The sequence below is a fragment of the Sebastes umbrosus genome, chromosome 2 (genome assembly GCF_015220745.1).
Source record: "Sebastes umbrosus isolate fSebUmb1 chromosome 2, fSebUmb1.pri, whole genome shotgun sequence".
NCBI classification, from domain to species: domain Eukaryota; kingdom Metazoa; phylum Chordata; class Actinopteri; order Perciformes; family Sebastidae; genus Sebastes; species Sebastes umbrosus.
Genome location: NC_051270.1, coordinates 33,636,589 through 33,652,153, shown reverse-complemented (window position 1 = coordinate 33,652,153; position 15,565 = coordinate 33,636,589). Strand labels below are relative to the sequence as shown.

General features: G+C 44.8%; 1 protein-coding gene across 11 annotated transcripts in view; it reads right to left on the bottom strand.

The window, feature by feature from the left end:
* neo1a (neogenin 1a) overlaps nt 1-15,565 on the bottom strand; it is a 210,048-nt gene that overhangs the window by 170,617 nt on the left and 23,866 nt on the right. The gene's annotated exons all lie outside the window — the stretch shown is intronic.

The window sequence follows — 15,565 nt, the reverse complement described above, 5'->3', positions numbered from 1 at the left end:
ACAAGGATACCAGGGAAGCAGGGTACAACATGGATGTCTATATAAGAATGCCATATGTGGGAGTGCCTTTGTAGCCGAGTGGTTACAGCCACATTACCGCAACGTTCTTGGGACCTTTGTTTGTTTCATGTCGAACCCCTCTCTCTCTCCCCTCATTTCCAATCTCTGTCTACACTGTCAGACAAAGACAAAATCTTAAAAAAAAGAAAAGAATGCCATGCGTGTAATATCCAGTTTTACCAAAGTGAGTTGGGTAAAGCATGGCAGGCATTGTGCATTGTGAATGCCACAAGGGAGCCATCCTGGCATCGGCATGCTGCATGTCGGTTACACACCAGACAATGAGAAAAAGGCAGAATGGCGTGTGGGGGAGATAATCCACCCGACGCACAAATAACGCCGCCCCTCTGGCTTCCGGGGCCTTCCTTTTGTTGACAGGGGCCACAATGTCGCTCAATATTCGACCTGACAAGCACAGCAAATCACCGCGACGGAGCCGAGTGTCAAGAGGAAGTGGGTTTGTTTGCTTATTGAGCTGAAGCAAGCAAGGTGGGAGGGAATGTGTGAAGAGGAATGAGAAGAGGAGTTGATGGGGAAGTACAGTAGAATAAAATGGTGTAATAGACACTGGGAGTAACGCATAACAACAGAACAAATCTAGTAGCAGACAAACAAACAAACAAACAAAAGAACAAAGGACGATTAGGGAGAGTACAGGGTGGGGTGTTCTGTAACTCAGTGGGTAGTTTGAGATCCAGAGAATCACAAGGGTAATAAAATCTCCAACGCGAGGTGGCGATGATCTGAAGAGGAGCCGTGAGGAGGCGGCAGCTCCTGGAGAGCCTTGCCAATACCCAGGGAGATGCCTCCGACACTGTTTGTACAAGCTGTCTGTGTGCGAGTGGGCGTATATGTGCTTAAGGACAGGGACCATGGATTTTTTTGTCACTGCGCAGTTGGGAGCTCTACGTTTCATTTCCTGTGATGTGAAAACCACAATCTCTTCAAATACCCTCACCTGTAAGGAAGGGAACAAGGGAAGGAACTGCAAAATGGGGGAATCTCCCAGACAGAGCAGTCCGTACTCACATTCGGTGAAGTTTCTTTGTCTCCACCGTCTCACACACAGCTGTCAGTTCAAGTCCCCGGGGGAAGGAGGGGGAGTGCAAGGCCCAACGGGACACTTTTACACTCTCGGCGAAGAGGCTAATCACTTTACAAGAGTGTCAAGACATCCAAATGCCCATGATAGAGCAGTAATGACTGCCATGATCACAGTCATAATCCTTTTCTGCTTACAATAATTCTGATGGTGTCGTGCCATCGAGATGAGACCAGAATCAATAAAGAGCACAGTGACGTAATCCCAGATGAGCTGGCTGGATTCTGCAGGCTGCTGCTGCTGCTGCTCTTAACTGTCTGGCTGTTATGGCACCCCCTTACACAGTCAATTAACCAGATTCATTAACCAGCCGATATGTCTCGTTCAGAATCAATTTGGCCCTCGTCTCCCCGTGCCTGTTTCAAGCCAAATAAAACCAGCGCGTAAAAAAAAGCTGACACTAATCACATATAAATAAATGGCATGCATTAGGTGGACATTTCATGGTCTATGTCAAACCGTTCATTTTCTCATTTCCCGTGCCGTTATCAGTTGTTTTTTTCAGTGCAATTAAGCCTACAAGTAGGAAAAAAACAGATTGCAACCAAGTGAGTACCCCTCCGCTCACTCCTCTTTTTCCAAGACTGCGGTAACGTGAGCTGCCGAGTGCAAAACCGCGGCAATGCTGTTCGCCTCGCTCATAGGTCATCCTTACCATAATAACACTACTTTAGGAGCAACGAAAGTCGGCGGCGGCTGGCCGTACCACGGTTTTGCACTCTGAAGCTTGCGTTACTGCAGTTTCAAAAGCGAGCACTACGGTGGCCTTCAGGGAACGTAAAAACGTGAAAGGCTCTCTCTAGAGCCAGTGTTTGGTTTGTCCATCTGGGCTACAGTAGAAACATGACGGAGCAACATGGTGACTCCGTGAAGAGGACCAGCTCCCTATGTAGATATGAAGGGCTCATTCTAAGCTAATAAAAACACAACAATTCTTAGTTTCAGGTGATCATACACTAATGAAAACATGGTTATTAATATTATATTCCATTTCTGGTAATAGATCCCCGAAATGTTACACACTGTTCCTTTAAAAGAAGAAACTGATCACCAAGAAAGGCCATTATATTTCTGTTACAAACCGGTATCAATATGACTACTTTCAACACGAGTTGTGAACGACAAAACTCTGTTGAATGTATGGTTGCAATGTGGCCTTGCTTTACCAGGAGGTTGGTCACGCATTAATTCACTTAAATTCCACACTAGGTTTAAAAAGAAAGGACACACACTATTCATTATTTCAAGGCAAAGGACACTATCTCCTACTACCACCCTCTAGCCTTCACTCCTTCCTCTGTATGCATTTTTAAACTTGGCAGCTAAGACTGTGATGATGGAGCCTCTCCAGGCAGTAATGTGATGGTGGGAGACACTTCCAATTTGATAAGCATTTATCACCCCTCGTATCCTCTGCTCCCTCTCAGCACTGGATTCACTGAACGGGAAAGCACACATGGCTAAAATTGCCTATAAGATATATTAAAAGCATGTTTTTCAAACAGAATAGTAAATATACATTTTCTAAATATACAAAAAAACGAAAACCTGTGAAGGTTACAAGGATAATGTGCTAATGCAATAACACCCAGATTTGTAGCGTCACATTACAGTAACTCTGACTCTATGCACCAGTGCAATCTGTTTAGCCGATATTACCTTGTCAAGGCTTAGAACAATCCTTTTTGAGGATTATGGCCTGTGGAATAGCATTAATCTGGCCAACAGTAGCGGAGCTCCACACTGCAGACGGATAGAGCGGGGTCAGAGAGAAACAGCAGCAGATGACAATAAAAGAAGGGCGAACCCATGCCATTTCTCTGAACTCCATTCCACACTGGCCAGGGGGCTGAGGCAGACTGCTTGGGTTAGGCTGCCATCAGGATAGAAAAGCCGGAGGGCCAGCCAACCCTGTGACACTACATATGGCCGGTCTTTGTGCACAACGGGACACACAACTGGAGCCACATGCGAGCCAGTTTTAAGCAAGTCAACTGAGCCAACGTGCTCGGGTTCTTGTTTCCCTTTGAATAGTAACAGGGTCACCTCAACAGCCCCACACCACCAGCATCCTATATTTAACCTGCTGCTAGCCGGTGGCCAATAACATATTAATATAACTCTGTTGAAAGGCGATTTGCTTAGGTGTTAAACTGATCCTCGGAGGGGCTGTTCGGTTTTCGTGTGACATCAAGGTGACTTACTGTCGTCCAGGGGGGGTTTAGGCAACGGCTAGGTTAAGAAGAAAGAGTGGAAACACAGTGGAAACTGCGTATAGTGATCATGTCTGTCCGGGTCAAATTGATCACTATAAGCGGATGATTATTATAACTGCATTTTTGTTGTTGTGCATCATTTCTAATGCCGATTACCATCTAATTGACGAATTAATTTGTATATTTATTACATGAATATAAAGTAATGAAACAGACTGCTTCACTACTTACTGGCTCCCTGTCCATTCTTATGCGTTTTCCTTTTCACCGAGGGTGAGGCATTGACGTTTTTGGCCAGCTCTGCAGCGCGAGTGTGCATGCAGAACGGCGCCCCTTTGCCGGGGCTCGTCGCTCTCTCGGGCGCCGTTCTGCATAAGCTGCCGGCGCTGCAGTGCCGAGGAGCCGGTCAGCAGAGTTTCATTTTCGGGGCATTACGTGACCAGGCATTATCAATCCACTTGACGAGGGCAGCTTCAACCACGGGTAAAGCTTTACCCGTCCGATTCGTTTCTTATTTTCACTGTAGTCGAGATGCAGGCATTGCTCTATGAGAAACTTGGCGCATCAATTTCATGAAGTCGAACATTCCGCTGTCCACCACTTCTAACCCATAATCAGCGTCATTGCCTGCTCATGCTTAAATATCAAAAGCTAAGCTGAAAGGGTTCTTTAAAGAGCATATTTAACTAAGTAAGAGGCTCTTCTGCTCGGGATTTACAGCGATTGTGGCCCCACTGGTGTGTTCTTGGATAAGGGATAAGAGCAGACTGATGCAGAGATGCTGAGAACTACGAGATTAAAAGTTTCCAGAACATTTTCAGACGAAAGCCGCTAACAAACTTGCTTCACTTAAAGATCAAAAGGGGGATCGGCTCAAGTAGTCTACTGAAGCTGAAGATATATGGCGTCTGTGTGTAATTTGCCTTTAAATCAACCCTTGGGGGTTGGCAAGGATAAGCGCATTTCCCATGCAAATTAAATATGGAGAACACACACACACACACGAACAACAGTTGTTCATGAAGTAATCAGGTGTGAAACGGTATATCTAATACGGTCTGAGGCTTTTCACAATCCCTGCGGATGCAACAATAGCATAAAGCAGGCACAGCAGCAGCAGCATAAGAGGCAGTATCCCTCCACTGTGCCAAGATAGCCTTCCCTCTTACACACACACTGAATGCTTAACAACAGTAATGTCCTCCATTATTATAGCTGTAAACATCAACCTACATCCTGCTAGCCATGGAAACATCACGCCCATTATCCTCTCCTATGACAGAGACAATAGTGCACGGGAGGGGAGCAGGGATCGAGCATCCTATTTTCTGGCAGCCTATTACAAGGGACTGTTTGGAGCTTGATGATGAATAAATCATTTCAATATGGCTTTGGTGGAAGGGGCAATTAGACGCTGCAGCTTGAGGCTAATCAAATCCAAGACTCCCTCTCCTTCCTTGGCATCCATTAGAACGGGCGGAGGGCTGAGGTTGAAGATGAGACTCTAAACATTAGTGGCCTCTGCCTTCCTGCTGCCACGGTGCAAGTCACTTCTTCCTACTGCCACATTTGTTTACAGCAGCTCTGTGGTGTGAGTGGGCCTGCAGTGCATGTGTGTTATTGGAGTAGCACTTATTTGAGCTTCAGACAAACAGGAAGAGCTGGGACAGATAGTGGTGAGGATCTTGGGCAAACAAGGGTCGCTGTGACGGAATCAAAACTTGCAGAGATTGCAGGCTTGTGCACAGAAATCTATTATAAAGCATCCCTTTAAGTGTGCACACTGGTAACCAGGCTTTGCTTTGGCCCAGGTGATGAAGTTGTGCAGCTGACATGATGTTTCATCAATAAGAACACTTCTCTTATCAAAACTGAACTCATTAGCTTTAATAAAGACAAAATGAAGTTTCAAGTGACACAGAGTAAGAAGGAACACACTTGCCTTGAACAAAAAAGTCATTATGGCAACGACATTGAGAAGATATGCAATATATGATATGCAATATCTTGAGGTCAGAGGTCAAGGGACTCCTTTGAAAATAGCCATGCCAGTTTTTCCTCCCCAAAATTTAGCATAAATCATTATTTATCGTTCTTCCCGACAAGCTAACATGACACAGTTGGTACCAATGGATTCCTTAGGTTTTCTAGTTTAATGACACCAGTATCTTCACTCTTCTTTAAGACTGAGCCCACTACAAGACTCTGAAAGACAGAAGAGCGGCCGGGCCTGCCAGCGGGCCTACAGATTGTTAAAAGTTAAAAGTTTATAAACCAAAAGATTGATACTTGACGTCCGTGTATCGCAATATTGCCACACAAAATCACGATACTATGCAGCTTTGATTTTTCCCCCCACCCCTACAACGCACACACATACACAGCAAGACAGTTCCAGTGCCTACATTCCTTCTCTATCTGTCACTCATCTTCCCTCACACTAGCTCACATCCCCTTACAGTAAAAAAAATAGAATCTCACTACCAAAATGAAAAGTGTCTGTCAGTGTTTGCCAACTTACACCAGTCTGACGCCGACTGGTGTTGATTTCCCACTCTTGAGTCAAAGCCTCCACAAAAGCCCACTTACTGTCTCCTCTGCTGTCTGCATCTTTCCGTCTCAGCCCTCAGATAACTGTGAGGGTTGGCGCTCAGTAAGCCGAGGGGAGGCGATTGGCATTAATAATCCCCGAGCATCATCAATAAATCAGGGAGCCAGTACTTTAAGGAGGGCAGGTGATGGTCCGTGCACAATCCCCCAGATCAACCTAATTCAGCATGCTGTGAACGATGCAGGAAAATGGAAGGGAAGAAGAGGGGGGGAGGACGGAGAAAGAGCCTGTGTTTGGGGGTGATGGGATGTTGGGTTATCACTGGCCAAAACATGAGTAGTAATGTGTCTATAAGAGGACACAAGATAAAGGGATGAGTGAGAAAGATTTTAGTTTGCTTGACCACTAGCTAGTGGCGGGAACTCAATGTTGAGGACTGATGGAGTCTACACCCTCCGCTAAACTATTTCAATTCTTCATATAAAATGGATTGTATGTATGCAGTATACATTGACTGACTCTGTATGTGTATTATCACCACCACCCACCAACACTACAAGCCCATCCACCCTAACAAACACACACTCATGCTGAATTCCTAAGCAGGGGAGTCTGCCTGCCCTGCACCAAGGGAGTGAATTATTTATCATAGGCCCTTTGCAGCGTGTCAGCGGCTCCGCGGGATGAAATGATATTTATGGAGCCCCCTGGGCAAGGGTGGGGAGGACAGAGGAGAGACAGAATTAGGGGTAGGGATGGGGGAAGAAGGGGTGAAGGTACTAAAACACACATGTGTATATATGTAGCACATAGAAGGTGACTGATTGTGAAGGAGAATGGTTGAGTTGGACGGATGAGAGAGAAAAATGGCTGGACCGTGTGGGCAATCTGCGAATTTGTGGCTAAATTGTTTTACAAATAGTCTGTCGCGCTGCTCCACTCAACTGGCCATGGTAACGTACGCTATCGTTGAATGCACCTGATTGGTCCCTGGTTTTCTGCACGCCGTTTCAAACGGGAAACAACGTGGCGACCTGCTCGTAAACTTTCTGTTATTCCGTCTAAACAATCCACCAAAATATACTTCTGAAAACATTCTAAGAGAGAAATAGGCGATGCCACTGCCGAATCTGGTTTAATTTTAGAACTAGATCGACTAGTTTGACAGCTTGGTTTAAGTTTTATGAGCCAGATACGTCACGCTGGACGGGCTTATTTGCATATAAGGACTGTTCCTGCCTTTTCATTTTGTAAGAGCAACGGCCAATGAGGAAACTCTAATACTCGGCCGACCAGTCGTTTAATTTCATCACTCAGTCACTCACTCATTGACATACTTTTGCGTTTCGTAGGGCTGGCCCTCTGCGATCCAGCCAAAGAGACGCAATAGAGATGACAGTCAGAGGCAAATGCATGCTAGGATATGTCATGATCAGAGTACAGGGGATGGGGATGCACCGACAGGAGATACAGGCTGGCACCCTGGGTTATTATACATATTAGACACATATGAGTTGGCATGGATTCGGGGATGCTGTGTACTGCCAACTAAGTCAGATAGTACTGATAGTCGTGCATCATATTGGGCCATATTTAGCTTAATTATTAGTTCTATATTCTTTCTTTTTGCATGTAATTTTGCTTTCATCCCAATATTGTGATACTAATTAACACTAAATCACACATTCCTAAAATGTAGTAGTTAGTTTAACACAAAGACAAGTGGAAGACAGAGGGGGAAGACACGCGACAGACATCCTGGGTGTGAATCACACACCGGGGTCTCAGGGAATATGTACAACCCTGAGCCAAATGCACCAGCAGGACACCCCGGCATTGTATTATTTCCAGTATGATGCGGGTATAATCTAAACAGCATTGTAAGCTATGAACCAGACTCGAACCTATAAGCCATGAGCACACAAAACCCGACACACAGCTCACTCAAAACCACAGAATGCAACGCAAGCACATTTGATTTGCATGGGGACAGAAAGGAGGGAAGAAAACAGAAATATTATGCAAGACAGGGAGAGGCAACTCACTAAGGCTCCGGGAAAAAAAGATAAGCGGAATGGCAGTGAGTGGAACATCAATTAGTTGCTCCAAAACAACAACAAAATCAGCACTTTTTTTGGAAGTCAAACTCTGAGAGTTTGAATTCCCTCAGAGAGGGAATTTGTCCCTTTCTGCCCCCAAGCCAAGATCACTTTCTCCACGAGTCAGAAAGTCATAACAAGACCACTTGGGTTTCAAAATGGAGTCAGGTTACTCTGCGCCGCAGCCTGCTGTGGCAGAGATCATTGTGGCGAGAGGGGGAGAGAGCCAAGGGTGAGCAGCAGGAGGAGAATCTGTATCAGGCATGAGCAAGGCTGGGCCACAAGCGGTTCCCTCCAAAGGAAATGAGCTGGTGAGTCTGGTAAACAGCTTCACCGCTGGTCCCCGTGCAGCCCAGGGGCCGCAGCAACACATCAGGTGGCGAGGAGGTCAGAAAAAATACAACAAATGAAGATGTGGGAGTATTCCAGCTCCATTTCTCTCACCTCGTCTCTCTGCGGCATGCACTCTCTTATCACTTAATAACCCTCTTGGTTCTCGGATTTTCTTATTCCTCCCCTGTTCTTCCTCACCATGCCTGTCTGCATCTTGATCCATCACCCCTCCTCTCTCACCCCTCCATATCTGGTGGCAGATTGGCTGCACAGGCCTGAACGTACTCATAGTGACACGCAAGGAGGGGCTAAAGGTCACATGATCGCACTGGGGGATTTACTTCCATCATTAGGATGTAAATGTGGATGTGAGTGAGAAAGGATAGAATTGGCATCTGTGTGTGTGTGTGTGTGAGAGAGAGAGAGTATTATACATGTGTGTTGGCGGTGTCTTCCATCCGTGAGGGTGAGACGTCATGGCATGGCGACGGCAGTGGGAGTAATGGGATTCAGTTAATGACAAAATTAATTGAGGGTCTGACAGCAGCGGGTGCTGATAAGGCTGCTCTCTTTCTGTGTGTCTGTGTGTGTGTATACTGTATGTGCGTTTTAGTGTGTTTGCCTGTGTGTGTGGTGGGGCTGCATTAGCCTAGCCAAGGAGAGGATGGTTCCTAGGTGATAATACTCTCCACTGCCTTTGATAGCATGGAAGGCAGAGAAGAGAGAGAGAGGGAGGGCAGGAAAGGTAAAGCAAAGGGAGAGCAGGAGGTGCAGCCGAGAGAGAGAGAGAGAGAGAGAGGGATTAAGGGAGTGGGACACAGTGTGTACATACATGCCTGTGAGAGGCTGAGCACTGATAGCGCCTGTGGGATGAGTCGGTGGGTGACAGACATGCTAGAATTCGCCGCCATGCCACAGAGAATAATGCAACCCTCAGCAGGAATGCCTAGAATAACAACAACCACTGCCTGTATCACTAACTGGACCTACTGTATGTCAGCAATGAACTGCAAGAGTCTGATAGGTAGCAATAGCAGAAGAGTGAGGTCTATTTGGTTTGGAAAATGTAGAGAGTGTTTGTATGTATTAGTCTAAAATATTGAATTGAATACTCATTTCTAATTCGGCCCAGGAATGTATTCAGAGTTCTGAGTGAAAAGACTGCTCCTCCACATCTTTATTCATCCCACCTCATTCAATCCAAGCTGCAAGTCAAAAAGACTGGTCTGTTTTATTTTAGTTCTGCTGCAGCTTTAAATCTGCTGTTCATTATCAGGCCTGCAAACACATGTATGGTGCAAAAAGAGAGAGCTACCCGAAATCAAATAAAAAAAATGCAAAAGTGTAATATCATATAACCATACAAGAGGAAATCTAATGTAAGAGAAACTGCTCTGACAGAGAGTACAATAACGTTAGCTAATAAGATATGACATACATAAGCTACAGAGTAGACTTGCCGCAGTAGTTGGCGTTATCGGTGTACATTGATGTTCGGGCATACACCGATTACTTGGCCACCGCCCCCACCGTTTTCGCTTTTTTTTTTTACATAAAAAAACTGCGTATCCGTGCTGTGTTATCAATACATAGTTCAACAACGGACGCTCCAAACTGAAAGTGAAAGTGTCTGCTCCGTACGGAGTCTCAGCATAGAGACAAGACGATGGCAGTGATTTGGTGTCAAAGCGAAAAGCAGAAGCGCCTATTTAGCAAAGTTTGTATTTAAACACAATGCTATAAGGGAACCATAACATTAATGTGACATTCGCCGAGCAGAGGACGGAGCGGTCATAGCGGCCCCACAGTGAAAGCTCGACCGCACTGTGTACATATATTGAGCATCACCTTTTCTAGTAAAATGTCCTGGTGTGATCTGTAACATTGGTGTTGTCAAAGTTTATTAACCGGTGGGAACATTTCTGCAGTTAATAATGATGTTAAAAGTCAACACCATACGTAATAGTCAGCCAACAGAAAAAAAAGCAAATGTCCATACCTCAGGTGATCTCGCCATTCGCCACTCAAAACTAGACATACACTGCAGGGAGAGAGCGGTGTGTTCACAGACAAACTTTCCAGTGTTTGCTACTGTGTCAGCCACGGTCCAGTAAGACTACAGTAAACAACCCACAACCAGTGTTGTAATGTGAGGTCCTCACAACGGGGCCTGACAGTTGAGCAGAATTTTTTGCTCAATGCAGTTCACTCACATGAGCATGACAGAATTACACTGTAGGGATTGTTAGGGCAATTTGATGTATCGTACTCATAGACTGTATATGAGAAGTGGACGTAATCACCCGTTGGTTTGTGGACAGCCTCGAGTTCAGCATTTTGGCCGTCGCCATCTTGTTCGTTTGCAACCAGAAGTGATGCGAGAGGGTGGAGCAAAGTACAACCAAACGCTGACATTTTTAGGCAAATAAAAGGTTATAATTAACTTCTATGAGCTGAAAACACACTGTGAAAGGGTTAAAGTTGTAAGACGAAAAAACGGACAACTCCCAGACCGGACAACGTCGTGGTAGCGACCTGTCATTCACAAGGTTGCCCCGCCTTAAAGCTTCCCCTGCTTTATTGTCTATTTGAGTCTAAATGGGACCATAAGATACTAAATGAACATCATGCTGTATTGAAGAAGACTTGAAACTAGCGATTCAGACCATAAACTCATGTTTCCACTGTTTACTGAGGTAATAAATCAAGTGAGAAGTAGCGTCATTTTCTCATTGACTCCTATACAATCAGACACTTCTGCTTTGGCTTCACTTTTCAGACCCGGAGTTGCCCACTTATCATACTGGGTTGCAAATACTGAAAAACAAGAATGACTTAAGAGAGAACCCAAAGTTCACAGTTGCTATCTGGCGACGAACCAGCATACCTGTCCTCATAATTGTCGTCAATCCTGTCAAAGTTATAGCCACATCCAAGCCAAAACTCATCCCAATGTGCTCTAAATGAGAGCATGAAATACCTAAAATAAGTTAAATAAATGCACCACAGGTTTTTCAGGGCTTTATGACCCTAGTAAAACTGTTTGTCAGGTGAAAATAAAATTGTTTTGCCTTCAAATACAATGCCTCATAGAAACCAGTGTACTTGAAAAACACCAGGCAATTAAATACGGTTGTAATCACATCCCTACCGTCGCCTGCATATCAAACTGGCGAGATTCCTCTTAATCTGCTCAGTGTGTCTGTGAGATAAAGGTGTGGTGTCGGTGCTGTGTATGTGGGTTGTGAGCCCAGACTGAGGGAGCGCACACAGCATGCTTGTCAGGAAGAGCAGCACTGGCCCTCACTGAATGGTGTGGCAACAGTCTTTGTCTGTGTGCCACCGATTGTTCTGTTGTGTGTGTGTGTGTGTGTGTGTGTTCTGTGTGTTAGCCATGTTATTGTCTATGCCCATCAGCATGTTCAAACGCGAGCATCTGTGTGGCATTTGTTTGCATTTTTATTTGCCGACAGAATTGCTTTTGTGTCTGAGTGTATGCACATGTGGTTGTGCAGCACGGAGAGGAGCGATCTGCTTGAGGAGAGAGGGGGGAAGATGGGTAGTTCGGTCTGCCGGGCACTTCAAAGCCAGCTGATTGGCTCCCCGGCTCGCAGACTGACTGAAAATCCCCTAGGGGCAAGCATACCTAAGATTTGATTACAAACCCAGTAGTGTGAGCTTCATTTTTAAAATGTGAACAACGCTTATAACTCGATTAGACGAGTGATCATCTCAGTGCAGACACATTTCAAAGGTGCCGAATGAGCGAAAGGGTGGAAAAGGTGGGCTTTCTAAGTTCCTCTGTCCTTGAATAACAGACGACAGACTTATGTGTAGACGGATGCTTATGCAAATGAAAAGCTATTATTTCCTTGCACGCAATCCCTCCCATCCGTCCTGACCATTAATCACTCTCACATCCATCACTTTTCCCCCTTGTGCAATATTAAATCTTTTCACGCCATCCTGTCACCATTTCCCCAACCATAACAAAACCCACCTCAGCTCCCCTCTCCAGTCCTCAGACATATTTCTTGCCACTGTGACATTTGCTCTCAGAGAGCGAGCTCTGTGTCTGTTTTTCTCTGGGCCCTGATTTTGAGCCAGTGGGACGATCATTAATTACCATGGAATGGGCTGCTAATGGTTGTCTGCGCCGCTCTCCAGCCCCCGACCCCCACCCCGCGCTCCCCGTCCTGGGTCTCCATGGTGACCTGTAGCTGAGTGGCTAGGGGCCTTTTACTAGGAAGTGGATGAGGTATAATGATTGGAAGGCGGACCTGACCCCTGTGCTTCCTGTGCCACTTGACTAGGCATAGTGCTTATTAATGGACGATTTCTCTGGCACCTCACAATGGCCCTGATTTACTAACAAGTCCAGGAGGGGCTGAATGGACAGTCCACCCCAGGTTAAAGAACAGCTTGAGTGTGTTTTGGGGCGCGTCGGGTAAAATTTGCTGTAAATTACTGCGCGGGAGTCCCTTGATTGTGCCAGTACTGAATGAACGGAGTCTCCAAAGACATTTTATTGTCCATCAAAACTATTTTTCACGTCTCATTTACAGTGAATACTAGGTCTGTCAATCGATTAAAATATTTAATCGCACATTTTTTTTTTAATCAGTTCAAAATGTATCTTAAAAGGAGATTTTTCAAGTATTTAATACTCTTATCAACATGGGAGTGGGCAAATATGCTTGCTTTTTGCAAATGTATGTATATATTTATAATTGGAAATCAATTAACAACACAAAACAATGATAAATATTGTCCAGAAACCCTCACAGGTACTGCATTTAGCATAAAAAAATATGCTCAAATCATAACATGGCAAACTGCAGCCCAACAGGCAACAACAGCTGTCAGTGTGTCAGTGTGCTGACTTGACTATGACTTGCCCCAAACTGCATGTGATTATCATAAAGTGGGCATGTCTGTAAAGGATAGACTCGTGGGTACCCATAGAACCCATTTACATTCACATATCTTGAGGTCAGAGGTCAAGGGACCCCTTTGAAAATGGCCATGCCAGTTTTTCCTCACCAAATTTTAGCGCAAGTTTGGAGCGTTACTTAGTCTCCTTCGCAAGTATGACATGGTACCAATAGATTCCGTAGGTTTTATAGTTTCATATGACGCCAGTATCTTCACACTAGCTTTAAAACTGAGTCCTAAAAATCACAAGTTGCGTTAATGCGTTTAAGAAATTAGTGGCATTAAAACTAATTTGCATTAATGCGTTATTATCGCATTAACTTTGACAGCCGTAGTGAACACACACACACAGAGAGATTTACTGATAAGATTGGATCAGGCCAAAAGGACACTGCAATAGCTTCAGTTGCTCATTTTGTGTGAGATTTTTGCATGTGTCCTCTGAAAGACCACTATCTCTGTGATTAAACATCACATGTATTGGTGCAACATGACATTGCAGGAGAACCTGTTAGCTGCTTGCATATGTCAAACTGATGTCAAACAGTGTACGATGTTAACATCTTGGTTTTATCTAACATTTACCCGCTGTCTGAGGAGGGACTTTTCCTCTCCTTATCTCATCACTTAAAACAAATACAAATGAATGTGCTCAGCTGCCTCCAAAAAGGAAATGATGAGTCTGGCCTGTATCCCATGACAACGCCGGGGAGCATATGGCACACAACAAATTCAATATGAATGTAAATGAAGCTCAAATCAAAATACAACACTAGATGGGGAAAATAAAGAAAAAGAAAAGGCACATGTCGTTTTCTGTGTGGATTTCAGATTAATTTTCAGCCGTCTAAACAATTCAAAATGCGTTTGAAGCCGCCACCCACTCCCGTTTTGTTAGCAAACTGCAGAGGGAGAGTGTCTGCTGCTAGATAGCAAGCTGACATTCACCAGAGTGATTCTAAGCTGGTTTGAGCTCCGCAAGGCCACTTGATGCTAGGAGATTAAAATCCCTTGTTTCTATGTACTCTCCTCTTGAGAGGGTTTTGTCATCCATGTGCACAAGGTCAAACATCAGACCTCCGCGGCTGGCTGCGCAGATGATATTGCAGTTTTATTTACACTCATATCGCAATGGTTGCCTGAGTGTAGGGCTTTCATAAAAGCCTGCTCTTCCCTCTGAGCCAGACATTTTCTAAGTGGAGATGGAAGGTATCCCAGCTCTGAGAATATAATTCAGAGATAGATGAATCATTCCCCTTATTCCACTTACACACCTCCTCAACAGCAAACAGCAGCCACTAGCCTCCCATCTCAGGCTCAATGGCCTTTTCTCCATATTAATGAGCGTTGTAGGGGATCAATAGGATGACAGGAAGACAGATTGCCTCGGGTGGAGAGGGGAGGACGCTCCCGTGAGGAAAAGGAAAACAAATTCCGATGGGCAATGCTCCCAATTTCTACAGCCTGAAACCCCCAACTGCCATGTCCTATCCTCACAGCATCCTCTGCGTGGTGTTAACTCACTTTAGCATTCTTCACAGGCACATATCTGTTAATCTGATAGATACACAGAGGTTTGGTCTCCACTGCTTTACTGTGAACCTCAGTTAAAAAAAAAAAGGTCACCATTTATCAATGGCAATTGAGTAATTGACCCTCCACTAAGTCCCGCCCCTCAAATGCAGACTGGCCAATCACAGCGTAGCATTGCGTCCAGCTCCGACCAGGGTCTGACAACTATACCACTCTGCTCCGTAGACTCTCATGTGATAGTTTCACATTTTCTTCATTTTCAGGATTTATTGCAACATGCGATTGGCCCACTATCGTAGCAGTAGGGATGTCACAAGAACCGATACTTCGGTACTAAGTCGGTGCCAAAATTCTAAAAACGTGACGGTACTCTTTTTCTAGAGTACCGAAGGTCACAACTAAAAATGTGTCCTTCACATGAGCTGTGAAGACGTGGGGTGTCTAATGTGAGCTTTTCCCTTGAATTTATTTTCATTTTCATTCACAATACCCCATCGATAAAATATATTGTGAATGTAGCTGTAACCCAAATGGACATTCTAGTCCTTTCTGTCTACTTAAAATCTCTTAAGCTTGTGTTAACCACAAACCTTATTTCAGGCATCTAACCAAAAACCCATTTAAAAACTAATTGACTTCGAGATGAGGGACACGGAAGTGCTAAAATGCTAACTCATTTCCAGGTTTTAGGACTGATTCCTGCACCACTCTGTTGTTTGGCAATAGCACGCTTGCC